Raw genomic sequence first — 26295 nt, 5'->3', positions numbered from 1 at the left:
ACTTAGACCAGATGAACTGCACCTTAAGGTTCTGAAGAGATAGTGGTAAAGATTATGGAACCATTCGTAATGATTTTTCAAGACTCATTAGATTCTGGTATAATTGCAGAGGACTGCAAAATTGCAAATGTCACTCCACTCTTTAAGAAAGGGGAGAGGCAGCAGAAGGGAATATATAGACCAATTAGCCTTACCTCAGTGGTTGGGAAGATGTTGGAGTTAATTGTTAAGGGTGAGGTTGTGGAGTACTTGGTGACATGGGATAAGATAAGACAAGAGTCAGAATGGATTCCTTCAGGGAAAATCCTGCCTGACGAACCTGTTGGAATTCCTTGAAGAGATTACAAGTAGGATAGACAAAAGGGATGCAGTGGATGTTGTATATTTGGATTTTCTGAAGGCCTTTATCAAGATACCACACATGAGGCTACTGACCAAGCTAAGAGCCCACGGTATGACAGGAAAGTTACTAACATGTTTAGAGCATTGGCTGATTGGTAGGAGGCAGCAAGTGGGAATAAAAGGATCCTTTTCTGGTTGGCTGCCAGTGACTAGCAGTGTTCCACAGGGGTTGGTGCTGGGACTGGTTCTTTTTACGCTGTATATCAAAGATTTAGATGATGGAACAGATGGCTTTGTTGCCGAGTTTGCAGATGATATGAAGATTGGTGGAGGGGCAGGTAGAAGTAAAGAGCTGGGGAGGTGATTGGTGAAAGAGGTAGAGGGCTGGAGAAGAAGGAATCTAATAGGAGAGGACAGGAAGCCATGGAAGAAAGAAAAGGGGGAGAAGCACCAGAGGGAGGTGATGAAGTGATGGGCAAGTAAGGAGATAAGGTTAAAGAGGGAAAAGGGAATGGAGAATGGTGAAGGGTGAGGGGGACTTATTACCAGAAGTTCGAGAAATTGATGTTCATGCCATCAGATTCGAGGCTACCCAGACAGAATATAAGGTGTTGCTCCTCCAGCCTGAGTGGACATTTCCAACACCTCCCTCCCCTTCCTCGATCTCTCTGTTTCTATCTCTGGAGACACTTATCCACTGATCTCTATTATAACCCCACTGACTCTCACAGCTACCTGCACTGTACCTCTTCCCACCCTGTTACTTGTAAAAATGGCATCACCTTCTTTCAATTTCTCCATCTCTGCCACATCTGCTATCAGGATGAGGTTCTTCATTCCAGAACAAAGGAGATGTTCTCCTCTTTCAAAGAAAAGGGCTTCCTTTCCACCACCATCAACATTGCCCTCAACCACATCTCTTCCACTTCATACACATTTGCCCTCAACCCATCCTCCCACCATTCTACCAGGGATCGGGTTCCTCTTGATCCACCTACCATCCCACCAGCCTCCTTGACTGTCATTATGAGGCCGCTCAGGGTGGAGGAGCAACACGTTATACTCTGTCTGGGTAGCCTCCAAACTGATGGCATGAATATAGATTTCTCTAACTTCCTGAAGCACCCCTCTCCTTCATCATTCCCTTTTCCCTCTCTCACCTAATCTCCTTAACTGCCCATCATCCTCCATGGCCTTCTCTCCTCTCCCATCAGATTCCCCCTTCTCCAGCCCTGCATCTTTCTCCAACTTCTCAGATCTTTACTTCACCTCCTCTGACCTTCTTACTCGAACTCCTCATCTTTTTTTTTCTTCAGTCCTGATGAAGGGTCTCTGCCCGAAGCATCGACTGCAGTCTTTTGCATAGTTGTTGTTTGGCCTGCTGTGTTCCTCCAGCATCATGTGGGTGCTGCTTGCTCATGCACTTTGGTAGAGGAAATATATGTACAGACTGTTTTCTAAACAGGGAGAAAATCCAAAAATCTGAGATGCAAAGGACTTGGGAGTCCTTGTGCAGAACACCCTGAAGGTTAACTTGCAGGATCAGTCAGTGGTGAGGATGGCAAATGTAATGATAGCATCAATTTCAAGAGATCTAGAATACAAAAGCAGGGATGTGTTGCTGAGGCTTTATGAGGCACTGGCGAGGCCTCACCTTGAGCACCGCAAACGGTTTTGGGCTCCTTATCTAAGGAATGTGTGGAGAGGGTTCAGAGGAGGTTCACAAGGATGATTCCAGGAATGAAAGAGTTATCATATGAGGAATGTTTGACTCTCACAGTCACTGGGGGAATATACAGACTTCCTCCAGACAGTGGTAGGAATTGAACTCTGATCAGTGCTACTGTAAAGCGACGTGCTAATCACTGTGCTACAGTGTCACCCCTCGCGATTTTATACACCTCAGTAGGGTTACCTGGCTGACTCTGTACATTACCACTGAGGTAATTATAGATCACAATAAGGCAGATAGCAACAGCTCATAAGAAACCTATCACAATATGCCGCATCATTGCGCCCACAGGCTTTAGCGGTGGTAAGGGGAGGGCATCAGTGCCATGGCCAGGGAAAGAATGCATCAGTGCAGAAGGACACAGCAGAGACAGAGGTGAAGAGTGCGGCCGCTGAGGCACCAGCAGTTGGCATGACTACACAAGGCACATCAGATGTGTTTCAGGTTGTAGCCCTCGGCCCTACCCTACATGTGGGCATCGGTGAAACAGTTGAGAAACTGACCAAGGTGGTCCAACACAACATGGGATATCACCAGCCTGAGTTAGTGTACTAACATTAACAAACGACACAAATATTAGGGGAAACCACATTCTTTGTGAATTTGTTATTCACAAGGTTTCAGTTTCTAATATTTTCTAGTTGCTCTCTCTAGACACAGCTTCTAACCTGCTGCTATCAGAATAGTGAATTGCACAACTCACTCCAAATATACTTCAGCCTTTATGTGAAGAAGCTGACCCAGATGTCCCGTTGAAATCTCCTGCTTCTGATGTTATCCCACTGCCACCTTGTTTTTAGTGCCCTCTCCCTCAGAAAATGACTATGTGCTTTCACCTTCTCTATAACCCTCAGCCTTGTATCCCTTTATCAGGCCACCCCTCAACCTCTGAAAATCCAAGGAACAAAGACTTAGTTTACACAACCTTTCTTTTAAATTCAGCCTTCCAAGTTCAGGCGGCATCCTTGGTAATCTTTTCTACACTCTTTCTAGTCTAATAACATCTTTCCTTTAATAGGCTGACCAAACCTGTACTCAGTAGTCCAAATATGGTCCCACCAACATCCCAGATACCCAGTACTCCAAGTGTGACCCTGCCAACACCCCAGACAAACACAACAACTTCCCAACACCTGCACTCACACATTGATACACAGAGTTAGATCATAAGACATATGAGTAGAATTAGGCCATTTGGCCCATTAATTTTGATCTGCCGTTCCATCATGGCTGACTTATTATCCGTCTCAACCCTATTCTCCTGCCTTCTCTCTGTTACATTTGATGTCCTTACTAATCAAGAACTTGTCAACCTCAGCTCTAAGTATATTCAATGACTTGGCCTCTACAGTTGTCTGTAGAAATGAATTCTGCAGATTCACCACCCTCTATTGGAGAAATTCCTCCTTATCTCTGCTCTGTTCAGCTCAGCTCAAGAACCTGTGTCTGAAGCCAAAAGCCTGCGCTCCCTGCCCTGCAGGCAGATCAGATATCGTGCTGGATAAAAGTGACTGACAGGAAAAGGGAGAGTGGATGTTTACAAATCAGACCAGTGATTACACTGCACACATGTGCCCAGCTTTCCAGCTTTATCGTAATAATAGCAAAATGTGAACCTGCTCACCCTACAGCATTCACAGTTTCCATGGGAAGGAGGTTCTACCTTATCCAGTGCCCCTAGATCAGTGCTCAGCCCTCAACTGTTTACAGCTGATACTGTGACGTTGAGACCATAAAACATAGGAGCGGAATTTGGCCATTTGGCCCATCAAATTTGTTGTGTCATTCCATCACTGCAAATCTATTATCCCCCTCAACACCATTCTCTTGCCTTCTCCCTATGACCTTTGATTCCCATACTATCCAGCCTACCAACCACTGCTTTAAATTATCCAATGATCTGGCCTCCACAATTGTCTGAGGCAATAAATTCCACAGATTCATCACCCTCTGGCTAACGAGAGAGGAAGAGTAAGGTATCTAAGTTTGCCAGCTCTCAGATGCAGTTTCATTGATTTACCAAGTGTACATTGAAGCACACAGTGAAATGTCACAACCACAGGGGGCAGCCCGCAAGCAGTGCCACACATTCCAGCGGCAATATAGCATGTCTAGAATGTTCAACAGAACACAAGCATCAACTACAAGACAATAACAGAACAAAACAACAGCAAAACACCCTCACAAACACACAGACACATCCTCCACATACTCACAGACACACACATACAGAATATATACACACACCCCATACATACACACCCACAGAAACATACTCCGCCCACACACAGATACACACTCATACAGGCACATACCCCCACACATATACACGCACGTGCATACACATACACACAGACACATACACCCGCAGACACACACACACAGCCACACAGACATACACACACCCACACAGACATACGCACACACATGTACAGACAGGCTGCCCCCAGCCCTTGGCTCCAGACTCTTAGACACTGGGTTTCCAGCCTCCAGCCCCTTGGCCGGACTGGCAGATTCTGGAAAGGCTTACTGCAATAGGTTCCTCGGTACCACTGTGGTTAGAGTGACGCTATCACAGCTCGGAGGGCTCTGAGTTCAGAGTTCTAGACTGGAGCTGTCTGCAAGGAGTACGTTCTCCCTGTGAACAGCTTGAGTTTCCTCCAGGTGTTCTGGTTTCCTCTCAAAGTCCAAAGATGTACCAGTGAGTAGGCTTGGTTAATTGGTCATCATAAATGATCCTGTGATTGAGGACCACCGTTGGCTGGATTGACCACGGATGTTACACCCTAGCTGTCTATGTGATATGCAAACCAGTATGACATGGAGAACAGGCTGTTATCCATTCAGCAGGCTCCCCTTTTCCACACAGCTGATGAAGCAAAAGGAACTACAGACACTAATACAATTTGGCACCAGCGGTGTCTCAAGAGTTTACTCCTGAAGTCTTCCCCATGAGTGGGTATAGCTGTAAGGAAGCGGAGGTTTGAGATGAAAGCTTTCCTTCTCCTGGATGAGCTGCCAACCACTGCTGATACGCCCTATCTGCCCAAAGTGACTGTTCAAAGGCGCCGGTAACCCACCTTTGCCCCTTCTGTCAGTAGAAATGATTCTGTTGGGCTTAGTAGCTAAGCCACACGTGAAGGCCAGGAGCTGCACTTGGTTGTCAGAGGCTATTTGAGACAGACGACATTAATAGGTAGCAGAAGCTTATTCACATTATCCCCACCCCCGGCTATGACAACCTTAAGGAACCTTGCTGTGATTAAGTGAGTATTAAATAGATGGGTTGCCGAGGGTGCAGCTTGTTGGGCTGGAGGGCCTGTTCTGCACTGCATCTCCAAATAGTAAAAATAAACAGTGATTCAGCAACAGGATGGACATAGGTTGAGTGGGTGGACATGTCAGAAAACAAAAAACACAAGATAGATCTGGAGTTTACAAGAATGCCGAAAGAAGACAGCTGCTTTTTCTCCCCCCAGGGAAGAAATGCTGAAAACTAGAGCACGTGCATTTAATGTGAGAGGGGGCAAATTGAAAAGGCATGTGTGGGTTTGTTTTATTTTTACACACAAAGAGTGGTACGTGTCATGAATGCACTCCCTTAGTGGATACAGATATGATGGAGGTTTTTAGATAGGCAGATGAATATGCAGAAAATGAAGAAAGGCAGAAGGGTTTAGTTTAATTTGCTACCATCCCTAGCAGCCAGTTCTGGGCTGAAGGACCTGTTGCAGTGTTGTATAACCCAAGGAATGATGCAGTTTAAAGAGGAGGTGGACAGACATCTCTGAGCATCTATCCTGGGCCTAACATCTTGATGCAATTACAAAGACAGTGGCTATATTTCACTAACAGTTTGAGGAGACTTGATATGTCATCAAAGACTCTCAAATTTCCACAGATGTACCGTGGAGAGCATGTGAGTTACATCACTGGCTGGTATGGAGGTGGCGCTGCACAGGATCAGAAAAGACTGTGGAAATTTGTAAACTCAGCCAGCTCCATCACGGACACTAACTTCTCCAGCATCGAAGACACTGACTGGCAACTCCTTCAATGCTGCTGGTGCTGAAATGTACCAGTCTCTGCCATTCTTTTGCATGGACAGGGGAACTTGCTACATAGACAATAGCTTGCTCTCCATATCGTACTGCCCTGACTCGTATATCTAGATAGCTAGGATGCAATAGTCAACCCTGACCAATGGAAGCTCCATATAGTAATGTTTTAAATCTAATTCCTTTGCTTTCGAACTACCAGTAGACTATCACATGTCTTCGGTAGTGTCATCTTAAACCAGAAGAATCCATAGAAGAATTTGCCAAGACCAATCATTGTCATGGAAGACTACGATCGACTTTGTTGTACGATGATCATCATCATTATACACCCCACCCACTCTGGATATTCTCACTTCTCCCCACCCCAACAAGCAGAAGAGACGAAGGCTTGAAAGCACATCCCACCAGGCTTAAGGTCAGCTTCTACCCCCTGGCATAAGACAATTAAATGATTGCCTAGTATATTAAGATGGACTCTTGACCTTGCGACCTACCTCCTTATATCTGTCTGCCTGCACTTTCTCTGTAACTGGTACACTTTACTCTGCATTCAGTTATCCCTTGTACTTCCTCAGTGCACTGTGTAATGATCTGATCTTATTAACAGTTTGCAAGACAAGCTTTTCACTGTACCTCTGTACACGCGACAGTAATAAACCAATTCCATTGCTACACTTAAGTGGCGATGTGCCTGCCTCTGACACAAGTGGCTGATTCAAGTTCAAGTTCAATTGTCATTCAACCATACACATGTACACAGCTAAACAAAACAACGTTCCTCAGGGACCAAGGTGCAAAACACAGTACATATATCACAAACAGCACGTGAAACAGTATTAACATGATAGTATTAACAGATAACAGAAATATTTAAAAATATTCTACAAATGTACAAAGTGCATGTACAATATCTAGTTAAATATAGTACAGCATAATGCTTCTGGCACTGTTATAAATAATATGCACTGGGTGAAAGCAGGGATTAATAACGCATGCCCCTCACACTATAGACAGGGTATCAGAGTACTGCAGCACCATGTTACCCCCTCATAGGAGGCCCACCCGCTGTGTCAGTGCCCCCTCATGCAACGCAGTCAGGATGCAGTGTGGCAGAGCCAAGGGAGAGGGGGGCACAATACGCTACAGCGTCGGGCTCACACATCAGAACAGTGGGGAGAATGAGACAGGGCAGAAAGTGTAACCAGCTCTTGATGACGGGACCACACACAAGGCAGAAGATACTTCGGAAGTACTAACAGGCCTCAAAGGAGAAACGGTCTCTGTGGCCCATCCCAGAGCAGGCCCAGTGGAAACTGAGGCCAAGCTTTGATTGGGACTCCCATACTGTTAAAGGTCTAGATGGATTAGAGTTTGTAAAATGTGTTCAGGAAAATTTTCTAAATCAATATGTACATGTATCAACTAGGGAGGATGCAATATTAGATCTCCTATTAGGAAATGAGTTAGGGCAGGTGATGGAAGTGTGTGTAGGGGAGAACTTTGGTTCCAGTGATCATAACGCCATTAGTTTCAACTTGATCGTGGATAAAGATAGATCTGGTCCTTGGGTTGAAGTTATAAACTGGAAAAAGGCCGAATTTGAAGAAATGAGAAAGGATCTAAAAAGCGTAGATTGGGACAGGTTGTTCTCTGGCAAGGATGTGATTGGTAAGTGGGAGGCCTTCAAAGGAGAAATTTTGAGAGTGCGGAGTTTGTATGTTCCTGTCAGGGTTAAAGGCAAAGTGAATAAGAATAAGACTATGATGGTATGAGAGCGGAATTGGGAAAATAGATTAAAGGGTAGATCGGTACTTGATCAGTGGTGTATATTTAAGGAGTTATTTTACAACTATCAAGAAAAATATATTCCAATGAAGAAAAAAGGGTGTAAAAGAAAAAATAGTTATCCGGCTAAGTAAAGAAATAAAGCAAAGTATACGACTAAAAAGAAAGTTATATAAGGTAGCTAAATCTAGTGGGAAGATTGAAGATCGAGAAGCTTTTAAAGATCAGCAGCAAGTAACAAAAAGATTGATTAAGAAGGGGAAGACAGATTATGAAAGTAAATTGGCGAAAAACATAAAAGCAGATAGTAAGAGTTTTTATAGTTACATAAAAAGAAAAAGGGTGGCTAAAGTAAATGTTGGTCCCCTAGAAGATGAGACCGGGAAATTAATGGTAGGGGACGTGGAGATGGCGGAAACGCTGAACAAATATTTTGTATCAGTTTTTACAGTAGAGGACACTCAAAATATCCCAACACTGGATAAACAGGGGGCTCTAAGGGGAGAGAAGCTAACTACGATTCAAATCACCAAGGAAATGGTACTTGATAAATTACTGGGACTGAAGGTGGATAAATCCCCTGGACCGGATGGCTTGCATCCTAGGGTCTTAAGGGAAGTGGCGGTCGGGATTGTGGATGCATTAGTGATAATTTTTCAAAACTCGCTGGACTTGGCAATGGTCCCGGCAGATTGGAAAAATGCTAATGTAATTCCTTTATTTAAAAAGGGCAATAGACAGAAGGCTGGGAATTATAGGCCAGTTAGCCTAACATCTGTGGTTGGCAAAATGTTGGAATCGATAATTAAGGAAACAGTAACAGGGCATTTGGATAAACATAGCTTAATAGGACAAAGTCAGCATGGCTTTACAAAAGGGAAGTCAAGTTTGAGAAATTTGTTGGAGTTCTTTGAGGACATAACATATAGGGTAGATAAAGGGGAACCAGTGGATGTGGTGTATTTGGACTTCCAAAAGGCATTTGACAAGGTGACACACCAAAGATTATTACTTAAAGTAAAAAATCATTGGATTGGGGATGATATTCTGGCATGGGTGGAGGATTGGCTTTCTAACAGAAAACAGAGAGTTGGATAAATGGTTTATTCTCAGACTGGCAGTTGGTGACTAGTGGTGTTCCGCAGGGGTCGGTGTTGGGACCCCAACTCTTTACAATCTATATTAATGATTTGCAGAAAGGGACTAAGTGCAATGTATCGAAGTTTGCTGATGACACAAAGATGGGAGGGAGTGTAATGAGTGCGGAGGACATTGAAACCCTGCAGGGGGACATAGATAGGCTGAGTGATTGGGCAGACATTTGGCAGATGAAATATAATACTGACAAGTGTGAAGTCTTGCACTTTGGCAGGAAAAATAATAGAGCAAGTTATTATCTAAATGGAGAGAAACTGGAAAGTGCTTCTGTGCAAAGGGATCTGGGGGTCCTGGTGCAGGAAACACAAAAAGTTAGTATGCAAGTGCAGCAGGTGGTCAAGAAGGCCAATGGAATGCTGGCTTTTATTGCTAGGGGGATGGAGTATAAGAACAGGGAGGTCTTACTGCAGTTGTACCGGGTATTGGTGAGACCACACCTGGAGTACTGCGTGCAGTTCTGGTGTCCATATTTAAGAAAGGACATACTGGCTCTCGAGGCAGTGCAGAGAAGGTTCACTAGGTTAATTCCAGGGATGGGTGGGTTGATGTATGATGAGAGGTTGAGTAGATTGGGACTCTACTCATTGGAGTTCCGAAGAATGAGAGGCGATCTTATTGAAACATATAAGATTGTGAAGGGGCTTGATCGTTGGATGCGGGGAGAATGTTCCCAATGATGGGTGAAACTAGGACTAGGGAGCATAATCTTAAAGTAAGGGGATGCCATTCCAGGACTGAGATGAGGAGAAATTTCTTCACTCAGAGGGTAGTGGGGCTGTGGAATTTACTGCCCCAGAGAGCTGTGGAAGCTACTACACTCAATAAATTCAAAGCGGAGACAGACATTTTCCTGGATAAAAATGGCATTCGGGGATACGGTGAGCGAGCAGGTAAGTGGACTTGAGGCTAGGTTTAGATCAGCCATGTGATCTCCTGGGCCAGTTTTCGATAGCCTGGATGGGTCGGAGAGGAATTTTCCAGATTTTTTCTCCTCAATTGGCAAGTCGGTTTTTTTTCCCCCGGGTGATCACATGGGTTTGGGCGGGATGAATAATAAAATAAAATGGGCGGCATGGTGCCCTGTTGGTTGGTACTGTTGCCTTATGGGATTCGGTGAAAACTAGAGTTAAGATTGGATCAGCCATGATCTTGTTGAATGGCGGAGCAGGCCTGAGGGGCCGATTGGCCTACTCCTGCTCCTATCTCTTATGTCCTTATGTTCTTATAAGGAACCTTGGTTCTCGAGAGATATTGGAACTCTGATGAAGAAGAAGAGAGAGATGTATAACATGTATAGGCAACAGGGAGGAAATAAGATGCTTGAGGAGTATAAAAAGAGTAAGAAAATACTTAAGAAAGAAATCAGGAGGGCTTAAAGAAGACATGTGGTTGCTCTGGCAGTCAGGGTGAAGGATAATCCTAAGAGCTTCTACAGGTATGTTAAGAGCAAAAGGATAGTAAGGGATAAAATTGGTCCTCTTGAAGATCAGAGTGGAACCAAAAGAAATGGGAGAGATATTAAATGGGTTTTTTTGCATCTGTATATACTAAGGAAACTGGAATGGAGTCTATGGAAACAAGGCAAACAAGTAGGGAGGTCATGGAACCTATACAGATTAAAGAGGAGGACGTGCTTGCTGTCTTGAGGCAAATCAGAGTAGATAAATCCCCAGGACCTGACAGGGTATTCCCTCGGACCTTGAAGGAGACTAGTGTTGAAATGGCAGGGGCCCTGGCAGAAATATTTAAAATGTCGATATCCACGGGTCAGGTGCTGGAGGATTGGAGGATAGCTCATGTAGTTCCATTGTTTAAAAAAGGCTCCAAAAGTAAGTCGGGAAATTATAGGCCGGTTTGTTTGACATCAGTAGTAGGTAAATTATTGGAAGGGTTAGGGTTAGGATTAGGGTGCGGGACCTACAAGTATTTGGATAGACAGGGACTTATTAGAAAAAGTCAGCATGGCTTTGAGCGTGGTAGGTAATGTTTAACCAATCTATTAAGAGTTTTTCGAGGAAGTTACCAGGAAAGTGGATGAAGGGAAGGCAGTGGATGTTGTATACATGGACTTCAGTAAGGCCTTTGACAAGGTCCCACATGGGAAGTTAGTTAAGAAGATTCAGTCGCTAGGTACATGTAGAGAGGTAGTAAATTGGATTAGACATTGGCTCAATGGAAGAAGCCAAAGAGTGGTAGTGGGGGATTGCTACTCTGAGTGGAGACCTGTGACTAGTGGCGTGCCACAGGGATCAGTGCTGGGTCCATAGTTATTTGTCATCTATATCAATGATCTGGATGATAATGTGGTAAATTGGATCAGCAAATTTGCTGATGATGCAAAGATTGGAAGTGTAGTGGACAGTGAGGAAGATTTTCAAAGCTTGCAGAGGGATTTGGACCAGTTGGAGGAATGGGCTGAAAAATGGCAGATGAAGTTTAATGTGGACAAGTGTGAGGTATTGCACTTCGGAAGGTCAAACCGAGGTAGAATATACAAGGTAAATGGTAGGACACTGAGGAGCACAGAAGGGCAGAGAGATCTGGGAGTACAGATACATAATTCCCTAAAAGTAGCGTCACAGGTGGATAGGGTCATAAAGAGAGCTTTTGGTACATTGGCCTTTATAAATCAAAGTATTGAGTATAAGAGTTGGAATGTAATGGTGAGGTTGTATAAAACATTGGTGAGACCCAATTTGGAGTATTGTGTACAGTTTTGGTCACCTAATTACAGGAAGGATATTAATAAGTTTGAAAGAGTGCAGAGAAGGTTTACAAGAATGTTGCCAGGACTTGAGAAACTGAGTTACAGAGAAAGGTTGAATAGGTTAGGACTTTATTCCCTATGAGGGGTGATTTGATAGAGGTGTATAAAATTATGATGGGTACAGATAGAGTGAATGCAAGCAGGCTTTTTCCACTGAGGCCAGGGGAGAAAAAAACATAGGTCATGGGTTAAGGGTGAAGGGGGAAAAGTTTAAAGGGAACATTAGGGGGGGCTTCTTCATGCAGAGAGTGGTTGGAGTGTGGAATGAGCTGCCAGATGAAGTGGTGAATGTGGACTCACTTTTGACACTTAAGAAAAACTTGGACAGGCATATGGATGAGAGGGGTTTAGAGGGATATGGCCCAGGTGCAGGTCAGTGGGACTAGGCAGAAAAATGGTTTGGCATAGCCAAGAAGGGCCAAAAGGCCTGTTACTGTGCTGTAATGTTCTTTGGTTCTAAGTGATTGGATGAAGCACAGTACACACTGTGCTGGAGACAGTCCGAAAGTGTTGCCATGCTCCCGGCACCAACATAGCATGTTCACTATTTACTAACCCTAACTTATATGTCTTTGGAATGTGGGAGGAAACCTGAGCACCATGTGGCACGGACAGAATGTACAAACTCCTTCCAGACAGAGGCAGTAATTGAACCCCAATCACTGGCACTGTAATGTTGTGCTAACCACTACTCTGCCATGCTGCACTCATATTTAAGGTGAGAGGAATGGCAATTTTCCACACAGAGGGGGTTGGGTGTATGGAACAAACTGCCAAAGGAAGTTAGAGAGATGATAATCACAAGGTTTAAAAGACATGGAAGATGGATAGGAAAGGTGAGGCATGAGGGCTAAACCTGGGTAAATGCAACACTGAGCATGTTTACAAGGAGCACTTGCATCCATCATCAAGAACCCCCACCATCCAGGCCATGTTTGCTTCTCACTGCTGCCATCTGTAAGAAGGTACAGCAGCCTCAGGACCTACACCACTACCAGGTTCAGGAACAGTTATCACCCCTCAACCATGGCTCCTGAACCAGAGGAGATAACTTCACTCACCCCAACACTGAATTGTACCCACAACCTATGGGCTCACTTTCAAGTCTCTTCATCTCATGTTCTCAATATTTATTGCTTTTTTTTTTCTTTTTTGAATTTTAACAGGTTGCAGTTTCTTGGACCTTGTTGTTTGCCCATCTTGTTGTGTGTGGTCTTTCATTGATTCTGGTATTTACTGTGAATACCCACAAGAAAATGAATCTCACCTTGTGGCTCTACACATACTGTGATAATAAACTTGCTTTGAAGTTTGTACTTTGGTACCTGCTCGCAGTTGGCAGACCATTCATACCACTGTGCCCATTGCTGCTTATGTGGTTGAGGGGTAAATCATACAACTACAGTGCAAACCTTCACTGTCACTGCAAGGTAAACAGGCGTGGGCCTGCTGGGCAGTGAGAGCCTCACTGTGTTACACTGAGCATTGCCGGATTCGGTCTGCTCACTGCAATGGACAGAGAACGTCTCCACAGACCGTCACCTTGTCGTGGTGGAAAGGCTTGTGAGTTGCTGAGATCCCAAGAGTGAAGCCGTCTGGATGCTCTCACGAGCTCCCGGTGGGGTCACAGGTGGTGGTAAGGTCAAGGGGGAGGTTTCAGACAAAGAGCAACCCAACCAAGACCTCAAAGGTAAAGCTGGCAGAAGATAACAACACATCACAACGACAATGAAGGTGGAGGAAATCTGAGTAGTGAAGGGTCCCCTGTTGACCACCACTGTTGACCCTGATCTGACCAAGACGGTGTGGTGGATGTCCTTGCGTCATCCTACCCACATTAAGCTCACACACATGGTCTCCATTAAGTGAATAACTCCTGAGGAGAACATCACACTCAACTCGAGTGATCATACAACTACTACCTCCACAGTCCCATCCGCTGTGTCCGTCTCCCTCCACAGATGCTGCTTGACCTGCCCAGCTCTGCCAAAACGGCAAAGCCCATTTTAATTCCACTTTCCATTCCCATTCTGATATCTCCACTTGCTCAGTCTGGTCACTACAGGAAGAACATGGAAAACATAGAAAGGGTGCAGAGGAGATTTACAAGAATGTTGCCTGGATTGGGGAGCATGCCTTATGAAAACAGGCTGAGTGAACTCGGCCTTTTCTCCTTAGAGCAACGGAGGATGAGAGGTGACCTGATAGAGGTGTACAAGATGATAAGAGGCATTGATTGTGTGGATAGTCAGAGGCTTTTCCCAGGGCTGAAATGGCTAACACGAGAGGGCATAGTTTTAAGGTGCTTGGAAGTAGGCACAGAGGAGATATCAGGGGGTTTTTTTTATGCAGAGAGTGGTGAGTGTGTGGAATGGGCTGCTGGCAACGGTGGTGGAGGCAGAAATGATAGGGTCTTTTAAGAGACTCCTGGATAGCTACATGGAGCTTAGCAAAATAGCCTTGGTAGTTGTAAGGTAGGGACATGTTCGGCACAGCTTGTGGGCCGAAGGCCTGTATTGTGCTGTAGGTTTTCTATGGTTCTATGTTTGCTCCACTGTCAGGATAAGGCCACACTCAGGTTGGAGGAACAACACCTTATATTCCGTCTGGGTAGCCTCCAACCTGATGGCATGAACATCGATTTCTCTAACTTTCAGTAATGCCTCCACCACCACCCACCCCTTCACCATTTCCCATCCCTTTTCCCTCTCTCATGTTATCACCTTGTCTGCCCATCGCCTCCTTCTGCTGCTCCTCCCACACCTCTTCTTCTTTCTTCCATGGCCTTCTGTCTCTTTCACCTATCAACTTCCCAGCTCTTTGCTTCATCTCTCCCCCTCTAAGTTTCACCTATCGCCTGGCGTTTCTCTCACACCCACCATACCTTTCAAATCTACTCCTCAGCTTTTTTTCTCCTGTCCTGCCGAAGGGTTTCAGCCCGATACATAGACTGTACTTTTTTTCATAGATGTTGCCTGACCTGCTGAGCTCCTCCAGTATTTTGTTTGTGTTGCTTGGATTTTCAGCATCGGCAGATTTTCTCTTGTTTGTGAGTTTCTAACTAGTGTTAGTCACGTAGGTTTGAATGGCTGCTAGATGCTACACTATACTCAGAGTCACAGGGAGAACGTACAAGCTCCTTACAGACAGCGGTGGGAATCGAATCTCCAATTCCAATGACTGGCAGTGGTGTGAGAGATGGGCTTTCTTGTCATTTGATTTCAAGTTTGATTGTCATTCCACCATACATGAATACTCATGAATACAGCCAAAGGAAGCAGTGTTCCTCTGGGGCCAAGGTGCAAAACACAGAACCAACAGTCACACAGAGCAAGGCACATACAGCACATATAACATAGCAGTAAACATACAGTCACACAAAAGCCACTCAGGGACTTGGGCTATGCTATCCATGTGCTGTAAAACTAATGCTGCATGGCTGTTGTCAGCAAGAACACAAACAAATGCAATAATGCACACAGTCCAGTTTGTCATATATCAGGTGAACACGGGAAGGCAGCACTGGTGAAAGTGGCCAGTCACAACACAGCACAGACTCCAGCACTCCCACATCCCCTCTGACGTCTCCTCACCTGAACTACTGTAACAAGCAATGAAGTCGAGTCCTCATTACAACAGTGGCTCGCAGCTACCCCGCCATCCGTTTCACCAGTAAACCAGTGAACCCGACTTGCGGTACTTTACTGTGTTTAAGCTGAGTTACAGCTTCCTTCTGTACTGTTTACAAACAGACTAGATGATCTATAAAGAAGCCTGTTCATTAACCAAAGTAGATTATTATGGCTCAATTTCAATTCTGTCTGTTGAAAATTTGTCAGGTTGTGTGCGTGTGCAACTGATCTTCGGACTCATCTGAAACATGACGGAATTGTTGAAGTACAATTATCTGGTTAGATTAGGGAGATAATTTCTTCTCATTGTGACAAAGATCATTGGTACTAATTAATCAATAACTGAGACTACATGGGAATAACCCCTCAAAAGACAACGCCTCAAAAAGGCGGCATCCATTGTTAAGGATCCCCATTACCCAGGACATGCCCTCTTCTCATTGCTACCATCAAGGAGGAGGTACAGGAGCCTGAAGACACACAGACAGTTATTAAGGAACAGCTTCTTCCCCTCTGCCGTCAGACTTCTGAATGGACACCGAACCCACGAACACCACCTCGCTAATTTTTCCTTCTCCTTTTGGACTACTTTAATTTAATTTTCTTTTTTTTACTAATTACTTGTTGTAATTAATAGTTATTATTATCTATTGCAATGTTCTGCTGTTGCAAATCAACACATTTTGGTGATCTTACTTCAGTTTCTGATAAATAAACCGAACATATATCTGTCAAAATTGCTTTGCAAGTTGATAGGGTGGTTAAGAAGGTACATGGTGCATTGGCCTACATTAGCAGAGGGATTGAGTTCAAAAGCCATGAGGTAATTTTTCAGCTTTATAAAACTGGTTGGACCACATTTGGAATATTGTGTTCTGGTCGCCTCATTACAGGAAGGATGTGGAAGCTTCAGAGAGGGTGCAGAGGAGATTTACCAAGATGTTTCCTGGATTAGCGAGCTAGGACTTTTCTCTTTGGAGCGAAGGATGAGAGGTGACTTGATAGAGCTGTACAAGATGAGAAGAGCCACAGACTGAGTGGACAGCCAGAGACTTTTTCCCAGGGTGGAAATGGCTAATACCAAAGGGCATAATTTTGTGACTGGATAGAAATATAGGGAGGATGTCAGAGTTAGTTTTTTTTAACACAGAGAATGGTAGGTGGGTAAGTGTGTGGAATGCCCTGCCCAGGGGTGGTGTTAGAAACAGATACTTTAAGGACATTTAAGAGGCACTTAGATAGGCACATGATTGATAGAAAAATGGAGAGCTATGTGGAAGGAAAGGGCTAGACTGATCTTAGAGAAGGTGAAATGGTCATCAGAACATTGGGGGTTGAAGGGCCTGTACTGTAATCTCAAGGTAGTATTTGGTGACACTTAGATACTTTGTAAATAAATTTACCTTGACTTTTAACTTTTGATGGTGCTGCTCTATGTTATACAACTGACAACCATCAGCAGGCAGGAAGTCCAGCCTGAAAACACAAGGAGGTATTGTAAGGAGATAACATCAATCACCACTAGAAAGTCGAGGCTTTGGAGAGGATGCAGAAGAGGTTCACCAGGATGTTGCCTGGATTAGAGGGTGTGAGCTATAATTAGACAAACTGGGGTTGCTTTATCCACAGTGGTAGGAGCTGTGGGGAGATCTGATTGAGGTTTATAAGATTATGGGAAGCACAGAAGGGTCTGTTTCTATGCAGTACTGTTCTATGTTCTAAAGCAGCAGCCAATCACTTCCTCGTGACTCAAGCCCCTAAAGAAGGGAGCAGTTGAGAGCAGCAGCAGTAAACTGATGTGACCCACTCTTGTAGACGGGCAGCAGGGTGATATAACAATCAGGCCTGATGTAGGCCACGTGGTAAGCAGGACCTCACAATGAACTGCATCACTGGTAAGCACTGGAGCAATGTGAGGCTACTCGGCAGAAGGAGAGCAAGCTGAGCGATGAGACGACGAGGACGCAGCCCCTGTAACAGGAAGAGGAAAACGCCACAAAGACGGCGCAAGCACAAGACCAAACCGGCGCAGCTATGCATCAAGAGGTACCAGCGCCCTAAGTTCAAGGTCGATCAGGTGACCTGCTACCGGCCCAACAGACAGAAGAGGAGAGCCACGAAGCGGAGAGTCAGGAAGAGAGCCGCTCCACGGTCACCCGAGATCTATGTGCTATACTGTAAGCAGAAGCCCCCAAAGAAGAGTATCTTCTCAAATCTAAAGTGTTAGGTTAGTCTGGGCCGCCCACTCTGCATCTCCACGACCATGTTCTGACTAGCTGGCAATAAAGGTTGTCCAGTGGCAAGCATTTCTCTTGCTGTTCCGTTTATTGACTGTATCCTCAGGGACAAGTTACTGGGCGTTGGGATGCCGATGGAGGCCATTTCGATCCATGAATCAATCCCACTCCCCTGCCTGCCAACCCCACCCCAGTTCTCCTTCCAGCCACCTATGTCAGGGACAGTTTACAGGATGCAATTAACCTCTAACCAGGACTTGCAGCTAATCAGTCCCTACAATTCCATTCAACAGCATTAGAGGGGGTTTTGAGCTACAATAGACTAGGAACATTGGTCCACAAAGAGTCATAGAGTACTACTGTACAGAAAAAGGCCATTTGGTCTATCTGCCAAACTGTTAATTTGCCTAGTCCTATCCATTCATACCTGGACCATATCCCTCCATATACCTATCTAAACTTCTCATAATGTTGAAAGTAAATCCTTTTTCACTTGTGCTGGCAGCTCGTTCCACACTTTCACTATTCTTTAAGTGAAGAAATTTCCCCTCATGCTCCCCTTAAACATTTCACCTTTTACCCTGAACCCATAACCTCCAGTTTGAGCAAACACGAGGAAATCTGCAGATGCTGGAAATTCAAGCACCACACACAAAATGCTGGTGGAATGCAGCAGGCCTGGTGAAGGGTCTCGGCCTGAAACGTTGACAGTGCTTCTCCCTATAGATGCTACCTGGTCTGCTGTGTTCTACCAGCATTTTGTGTGTGTTCCCTCTCTTTTTAGTCTCACCCAACCTTAGTGGAAAAAGCCTGATTGTCTTTACTCTATCTATGCTCCTCAAAATTTTGTATATCTCTATCAAATCCCCCTTCAATCTCCTACACACCCCAGGGAATAAAGTTCTTTCTACCTATGCAACATTTCCCTTTTACTCAGGTCCTTGAGCCCCGGCAACACCCTTGTAAATTTTCTCTGTACTTTTTCAATCTTATGTTAGCTTTCCTGTGGGTTGTTGACCAGAACTGCACACCATACTCCCAAATTAGCTCTCACTAATGTGTTATACAACTTCAACATAACATTCCGACTCCTGTACTCAATACATTTGAGTTACCTAGGCCAGTGTGTCATAAAGTTCAAAGTGCACAGTAAATTTATTAACAAAGTACATATACGTCACCATACACTACCCTAAGATTCATTTTCACATGGGGAGAGATTTGTGACAGACAGTGTCTGGTTTGGGGTCTTTGAAGCGGGAACTGTGGAGCAGGGAATTCCCTGGGAAGGAGAGTCCCACTGAAAGAAATGCTTTGTGCAGAGGAGGAGGGCCAATAGAGCCAGGTTGTTCGAGATGGACTTTGAGGGAAGTTTGGACTGTGGTGGGTGCTTTCACACAGACTGTGGGTTCAGCAGTACAACAGTTCCAAAGGTCATGTGCACACTTAGACTGATTTGAAAAAAGCTGAAATAGGCAAATATACTTTCTTTACAATTTTATGTGGTGTACAATCTGTTATTTCTTTAGCAGGACCCTTTGGTTTCAGCCCGAAATGTTGACAATACTCTTTTCCATAGATGCTGCCTGGCCTGCTGAGTTTCTCCAGAATTTTGTGTGTGATGTTTGTGCAATGCCCTGGGTTTGCATCTTTACTGTTCTGCTGTAGGTATTTTATTTAGCAGCTCTGTAAGAGCTGCCTGTTCTGCTTTCAGCCTGTTTGGGTTATTGTTAAAGATAAGGGATGAAGTGGAATGTGTGCCATCCAATTAGTGGGAGGACACTAGAGTTGGGCTTGGGGCTTTTATTCGAGAGAAGACGCTGGGGAGAACCGGTCGTAGCGTACGATCTGGTGGGAGACCCGTTTGTTTGAGATGGATTGTGAGCGATGTTCGGAAGTTGGTGTGGGCATCCACGTTAACTGAGGGCCAAGCGTGTGAGTGACAGAGAAGTTCAAGATGATCTCCAACTTGTGCACATTTGACAGTTTAATTAGAATGGGCCCTTTTCTTTTTGCTATTCTTTACTCACCATTCAGTTGAGATTCATAAGTATAATTCCTTTAATTGCATACAGTGTACTATCTGTTATTCCGTGGCATAAATTTGTAACAGGATAGCAAATGACACAGCAACCACACAAACCAGGTTTGGGATGGGATCAAGCACACCTCAATCTCACAAGTTTGACAGGGACAGAGGTTGTCTTCCCTAGACTCACGCAGCCAAGGAAACTGGGTTGTTTCACTTGGATTTCCAGCATCTGCAGATTTTTCTCAGGTTTATGATTGGAAGGATGGGGCTTAGATGGACATGGGCTGTATGCAGGCGATTGTGACTAGTCGGGTGGCTACCGTAGTTAGCATCGGCCAAAGTACTAATATCCAAGCTACATTGCTCTAGAACCCTAACTGTACCATTTCAACCCAAATTGCCGGCTGCCCATTTACCTTCATGGATGCTGCTCAACGTGAGTTCCTCCAGGGTCTCGTTCTACCAGATACAGCGTCTGCAGTCCCCCATGTCTCCAGTAAATAAAATTGTTTAATCCATAATGTACACGCCTTGCCTTCTAACTTTACTTATAACTCAGCATCTGTACTGATTTCAACTCGTCCAGGAGTCGGCCAAACTTCAAAGGTATTTATCAAGAGTGTTGTGTATGGATTGTCAACGATCCCTCCCACAGTCCCTTTGACACACTATCATCAAGCAGGAGGTACCACAGCATTAGGACAAGGATTGATAGGATGGGAAACAACTTCGTCCCCAGGCCATGAGACCACTGAACTCCTTGCCACCACCCAGGTCTCATCACATGTGAAGCAGCTGTAGCATTACAGTAACACACACAAAATGCTGGTGGAACACAGCAGGCCAGGCAGCGTCAGGACGCAGGGTCTCGGCCCGAAATGTTGACCGTGCTTCTCCTTATAGATGCTGCCTGGCCTGCTGTGTTCCACCAGCATTTTCTGTATGTTGCTTGAATTTCCAGCATCTGCAGATTTTCTCGTGTAGCATTTATAGTGTTTACTTTTCAATTTTTGTCATAACTGCACCTTAATTATTTGTTCATTTATTTGTAGCAATATTATTTTATGAGTTTTATGTGAGCTGGATGAACATTGCTTCGTTGGGTGGTACACGTGTACAGCTGAATGACAATAAACTGAACTTGAACTTGATAGTGACCAACTTTGCCATGTCACTAAGAAATCTTTTCACTACTGACTCCAAAATTCGCTTAGTGATAAGAGACAGATACAGAGGATTGGTGCATGTCTAAAGATTAGCTTGATTTTTATTAAATACCTACTATGTGTACAGTGAAACATAGTGAAATGTGTCATTCCTGTCAATGACCAGCACAGTCTGAGGATGTGCTGGTGGCAGCCCACAAGTATTGCCCTGCTTCTGGTGTCAACATAGCATACCCACAGCTTACTAATCCTAACACGTAAGTCATTGGAATGTGGCATGGAAACTGAAGTACCCGGAGGAAACGTACAAACTCCTTACAGATTGTGGTGGGATTTGGACTCAGGTCACTGGTACTGTCAAGTGTTAAGCTAACCACCACACTACTGTGTCTGACTGGAAATGTGCAACAAATGGTGCACTGCATGTAAAGTGAGTATGAAGGTGATGTGGTTAGTAATTGATAGCGTCATCAAAGAATGTTATCCAAGGATACAGAAGGACAGAATCAGACTCGGGTTTACTATCACTGGCATGTGTCGTGAAATTTGTTAACTTAGCAGATGCAGTTCAATGTAATATATAATATAGAAGAAAAAAAATAAAAAATTAATAAGTAAATCAATGACTGTACATGCATATTGTAACAGATTAAAACTTGTGCAAAAACAGAAATAATGTATACTAAAAAAGTGAGGTAGTGTTCAAGGGTTCAATGGCCATTTAGGAATCGGAAGGCAGAGAGGAAGAAGCTGTTCCTGAATCGCTGACTGTGTGCCTTCAGGCTTCTGTACCTCCTACCTGATGGTAACAGTGAGGAAAGGGTGTGCCCTGGGCGCTGGGGACCTTAACAATGGACACTACTTTTCTGAGACACTGCTCCTTGAAGATGTCCTGGGCACTTTATAGGCTAGTACCCAAGATGGAGCCAACTAAATTTACAATGTTCTGCAGCTACTTTTGGTCCCGTGCAGTAGCTCCCCCCACCACTATACCAGAGAGTGATGCAGCCTGTCAAAATGCTTTCCACAGTACATCTATAGAAGTTTTGAGTGTTTTTGTTGACATACCAAATCTCTTCAAACTCCTTCTTAATGTAGTATAGTCGCTGTCTTGCCTTCTTAATAACTGCATCGATATGTTGGGACCAGGTTAGGTCCTCAGAGATCTTGACACCCAAGAACATGAAACCATTCACACTCTCCACTTCCGATCCCTCTATGAGGATTGTTATGTGTTCCTTCATCTTACCCTTCCTGAAGTCCAAAATCATCTCTTTGGTTTGACTGACTTTGAGAGCAAGGCTGTTGCTGTGACACCACTCCACAAGTTGGAATATCTCACTCCTGTACACCCTCTCGTCACTACCTGAGATTCTATGAACAATGGTTGTATCGTCAGCAAATTTAAAGAAGGTATTTAAGCTATGCCTAGCCACACTGTCCTGGGTATAGAGAGAGTAAAGCAGTCAGCTAAGCACACACCCCTGAGGTGCACCAGTGTTGACTGTCATCGAGAAGCAAATATTATCATCAATCCACACAGATTATGGATTCCAGTTAGGAAGATGAGGATCCAATTGCAGAGGGAGGTACAGAGGCCCAGGTTCTGTAACTTCTCAATCAGGATTGTGGGAATGATGGTATTAAATGCTGAGCAACAGCCAATGAACAGCATCCTGACATAGGTGTTTGTATTGTCCAAATAGTCTAAGATCATGTGAAGAACCAGTGAGATTGCATCTGGCAATAGGCAAATTGCAACGGGTCCAGGTCCTTGCTAAGACAGGAGTTCAGGCTAGTCATTTTATCCTCTCAAAGCATTTCATCACTGTAGACAATAGATAATAGGTGCAGGAGTAGGCCACTTGGCCCTTTCAATGTGATCACGGTTGATCATCCACAATCAGTACCCTGTTCCTGCCTTCTCCCCATATCCCTTGACTCCGCTATCTTTAAGAGCTCTATCTAACTCTTTCTTGAAAGCATCCAGAGAATTGGCCTCCACTGCCTTCTGAGGCAGAACATTCCATAGATCCAAAACACTCTGGGTGAAAAAGTTTTTCCTGAACTCCGTTCTAAATGGCCTACCCCTTATTCTTAAACTGTGGCCTCTGGTTCTGGACTCCCCCAACATCAGGAACATGTTTCCTGCCTCTAGCGTGTCCAATCCCTTAATAATCTTATATGTTTCAATCAGATCCCCTCTCATCCTTCTAAATTCCAGTGTATACAAGCCCAGTTGCTCCAATCTTTTAACATATGACAGTCCCGCCATCCTGGGAATTAATCTTGTGAACCTACGCTGCACTCGCTCAATAGCAAGAATGTCCTTCCTCAAATTTGGAGACCAAAACTGAACACAATACTCCAGGTGTGGTCTCACCAGGGCCCTTTACAACTGCAGAAGGACCTCTTTGCTCCTATATTCAACTCCCCTTGTAATGAAGGCCAACATGCCATTAGCTTTCTTCACTGCCTGCTGTACCTGCATGCTTACTTTCAGTGACTGATGTCCAAGAACACCTAGATCTCGTTGTACTTCCCCTTTTCCTAACTTGACACCATTCAGATAGTGATCTGCCTTCCTGTTCTTGCCACCCAAGTGGATAACCTCACATTTATCCACATTAAACTGCATCTGCAAACTCACCCAACCTGTCCAAGTCACCCTGCATTCTCCTAACATCCTCCTCATATTTCACACTGCCACCCAGCTTTGTGTCATCTGCAAATTTGCTAATGTTACTTTACACCAACAGAATCAACAAACTTATTCACAAGGCCAGTGACGTTGTGGGGCTGGAACTGGACTCTCTGACGGCGGTGTCTGAATCCGCGGGGCATAAATGCCATCGTGGATAGGGATGGCAACATTCTGGTGTAATGTCTATTGTCTATTTGTAGTGCAGTAATTGTGTTTGCCACTGTTTTGTATATATTGTATAGCACCGATATTTGTAATAAAGGATTTTGTAATAATAATAAAAAAAAAGAGGATGCTGTCCAAGTTGCATGCCATCTTGCACAATGTCTCCCATCCACTCCCATCCACTCCATAATGTACTGGTTAGGCAAGGAGTACATTCAGCCAGAGACTCATTCCAGCATAATGCAACACTGAGCGACATAGGAAGTCATTCCTGCCTGTGGCCATCAAACTTTATAACTCCTCCCTCGGAGTGTCAGACACTCTGAGCCAATAGGCTGGTCCTGGACTTATTTCCACTTGGCATAATTTACTTATTATTATTTAATTATTTCTGGTTATTTTGCTATATTCCTACTCTATTTTTGGTTGGTGCAACTGTAACAAAACCCATTTTCCCTCGGGATCAATAAAGTATGTCGGTCAGTCTGTAATCACTTCATCTAGATCATTAATGTATATTGTAAATAGCTGGGGTCCCAGCACCGAGCCTTGCGGTACCCACTAGTCACTGCAGTTCTAGATATGAGTTCTACCGGGCGATAGTCATTAAGGCAGCTCACATTATTCTTCTGAGGCACTGGTATAATTGTTGCCTTTTTGAAGAAAGTGGGAACTTACACCTGTATCAGGTTGAAAATGTCCTTGAATACTCCCACCAATAGGTTGGCACAAGTTTTCAGAGCCTTACCAGGTATACCTTCGGGACCTTCCGCCTTGCAAGGGTTCACTGTCTTTAAAGACAGCCTAACATCAGTCTCTGAGACAGAGATCACAGGGTCACCAGGTGTAGTAGGGATCTTCACAGCTGCAGTTATATTCTCCCTTTCAGAGCAGACATAGAAGTTGTTGAGTGAAGTATCATTGCCATTCATGCTATTGGGCTGCGCTTTGTAGAAAGTAATGCCCTGCCACAGTTGTCGTACATCCGATGTTGCCTCCAACCTTGTTGACTATATGTAAAGTAAGTATGAAGGTGATAGGTTTAGGAATTGATGGAGCCATAATAGAATGTTATCTTAGGATAGAGAGGGACAGAGGGATGGAGATCTGGAAAATTGGGTGGAGCAGTGGAAGTTAATCCTGGTATTAGGAAGACAAATCCTGATGGGATATTACAGAGAGGCACCTTGGTGTGCAAGTCCAGAACTCCCCAAAGGTGGCAACAAGTGGATAGGGTAGTGTTTGACTGGGGTGTTGAATCGTTATTTTTATTGTACTTCAATTTTCCTATGCTTGTGAAATCACCTACAGTATGTCATTATCTCCTCTATATTTTTTCTCCAATCACCTTAAAATTACGTCCCTTTGTATTAGCCATTTCCACTCTGGGAAAAGTTTCTGGCTGCCTTTTTTTTTGTTATCAGCTACCCATTACTTCTGTGGTAATTGCTCTACTCTTAAATCTGCAGTTCTATGACTAATTATAGCTTCTATCCCACCATTATAAAATTTGACCTCACAAACTACCTCTTTATGGCCTTATCTGCACTGCTTTCTTGAAGACTTTACTCTGCATTCCGTTTCTGTTTTACCTTGCATGACCCTGACGCACTGTTGCAATGAACTAATCTGTGTGAACAGTATCCTTGGTACGAAGTTCAAGTTTATTCTCATCTGACTACATATGCATAACCAAATGAAACAATGTTCCTCTGAACCATGATGCACTCACAAAACATACACACAACACATAAACCAAAATAAGTCGGGGTATCAGGCAGCACAGTAGCATAATGGCTGGCTCAACACTTTACAGTACCAGCAATCCAGGTTCAATTCCTGCCAGTGCCTGTAAAGAGCCTGTACGTTCTCGCCATGACCGTGGATTTCCTCCGGGTGCTCTGGTTTCCTCCCACAGTCCGCAGAGGTACAGCGTTAGCAGGTTAATTGGTGATTGGGCTATGGTTAAATAGGTGGGGTGCTGAGCAGCACGGCTCAAAAGGTTGGAAGGCCTTGTTCCATGCTGTAGCTCAATAAATAAATAAATCTAACACTTATGTGCAATGTGCAACACAGGTAAACAGTAAACAGCTCACTGTCCCAGTGACGAGATCTCGGAGGTGGCAGACTATCAATTAGTCTCCCAGCCTGAGGGAAGAAGCTGTTTCCCAGTCTGCCAGCCCTAGTCCTGATGCTCCTGAACCTCCTCCCTGACGGTGGTGGGTCAGAGAGATTGTGTGATGGGTGGTAGGGATCCTCAACTACGCTTCCAGCCCTTTGTCTGCAATGCTCCCGGTAAATGTCACTAATGGGGACAGGGAGACTTGTACACCTCAGTATCCACAAAGTGTAAAAATACTAAATCAATTGGCATGTTTACCAATGTAATGAGATGAGAGCATTCCACTGTACAAGTGACAATAAAAAACTAGTTATTAATTTCATGGCTTCCTGCCTTTGCTCCCCTGGTATTTACATATACAATTGCTCATTCATGTACGGTCAGCCAAGGGC

The 26295-nt window shown here is 44.3% G+C and overlaps 1 protein-coding gene across 5 annotated transcripts in view; it reads right to left on the bottom strand.

The window, feature by feature from the left end:
* Nucleotides 1-26295, bottom strand: part of ppp1r16a (protein phosphatase 1, regulatory subunit 16A) — a 136803-nt gene that overhangs the window by 84341 nt on the left and 26167 nt on the right. Inside the window, exon 1 of one of the 5 annotated variants that reach the window (XM_059971580.1) lies at nucleotides 16881-16935. The exons of 3 other annotated variants lie outside the window; for them this stretch is intronic. The gene's annotated coding sequence lies outside the window, so the exon portion shown is untranslated. Of the gene's footprint in view, nucleotides 1-15438; nucleotides 15586-16880; nucleotides 16936-26295 lie in introns of those variants that run through there. One more of the 5 variants, XM_059971577.1, reaches the window with a different exon arrangement.

Source organism: Hypanus sabinus, chromosome 6, assembly GCF_030144855.1.
Source record: "Hypanus sabinus isolate sHypSab1 chromosome 6, sHypSab1.hap1, whole genome shotgun sequence".
Taxonomy (NCBI): Eukaryota; Metazoa; Chordata; class Chondrichthyes; order Myliobatiformes; family Dasyatidae; genus Hypanus; species Hypanus sabinus.
The sequence above is the reverse complement of the archived record's forward strand: the minus strand, read 5'-3'. Positions and strand labels throughout refer to the sequence as shown.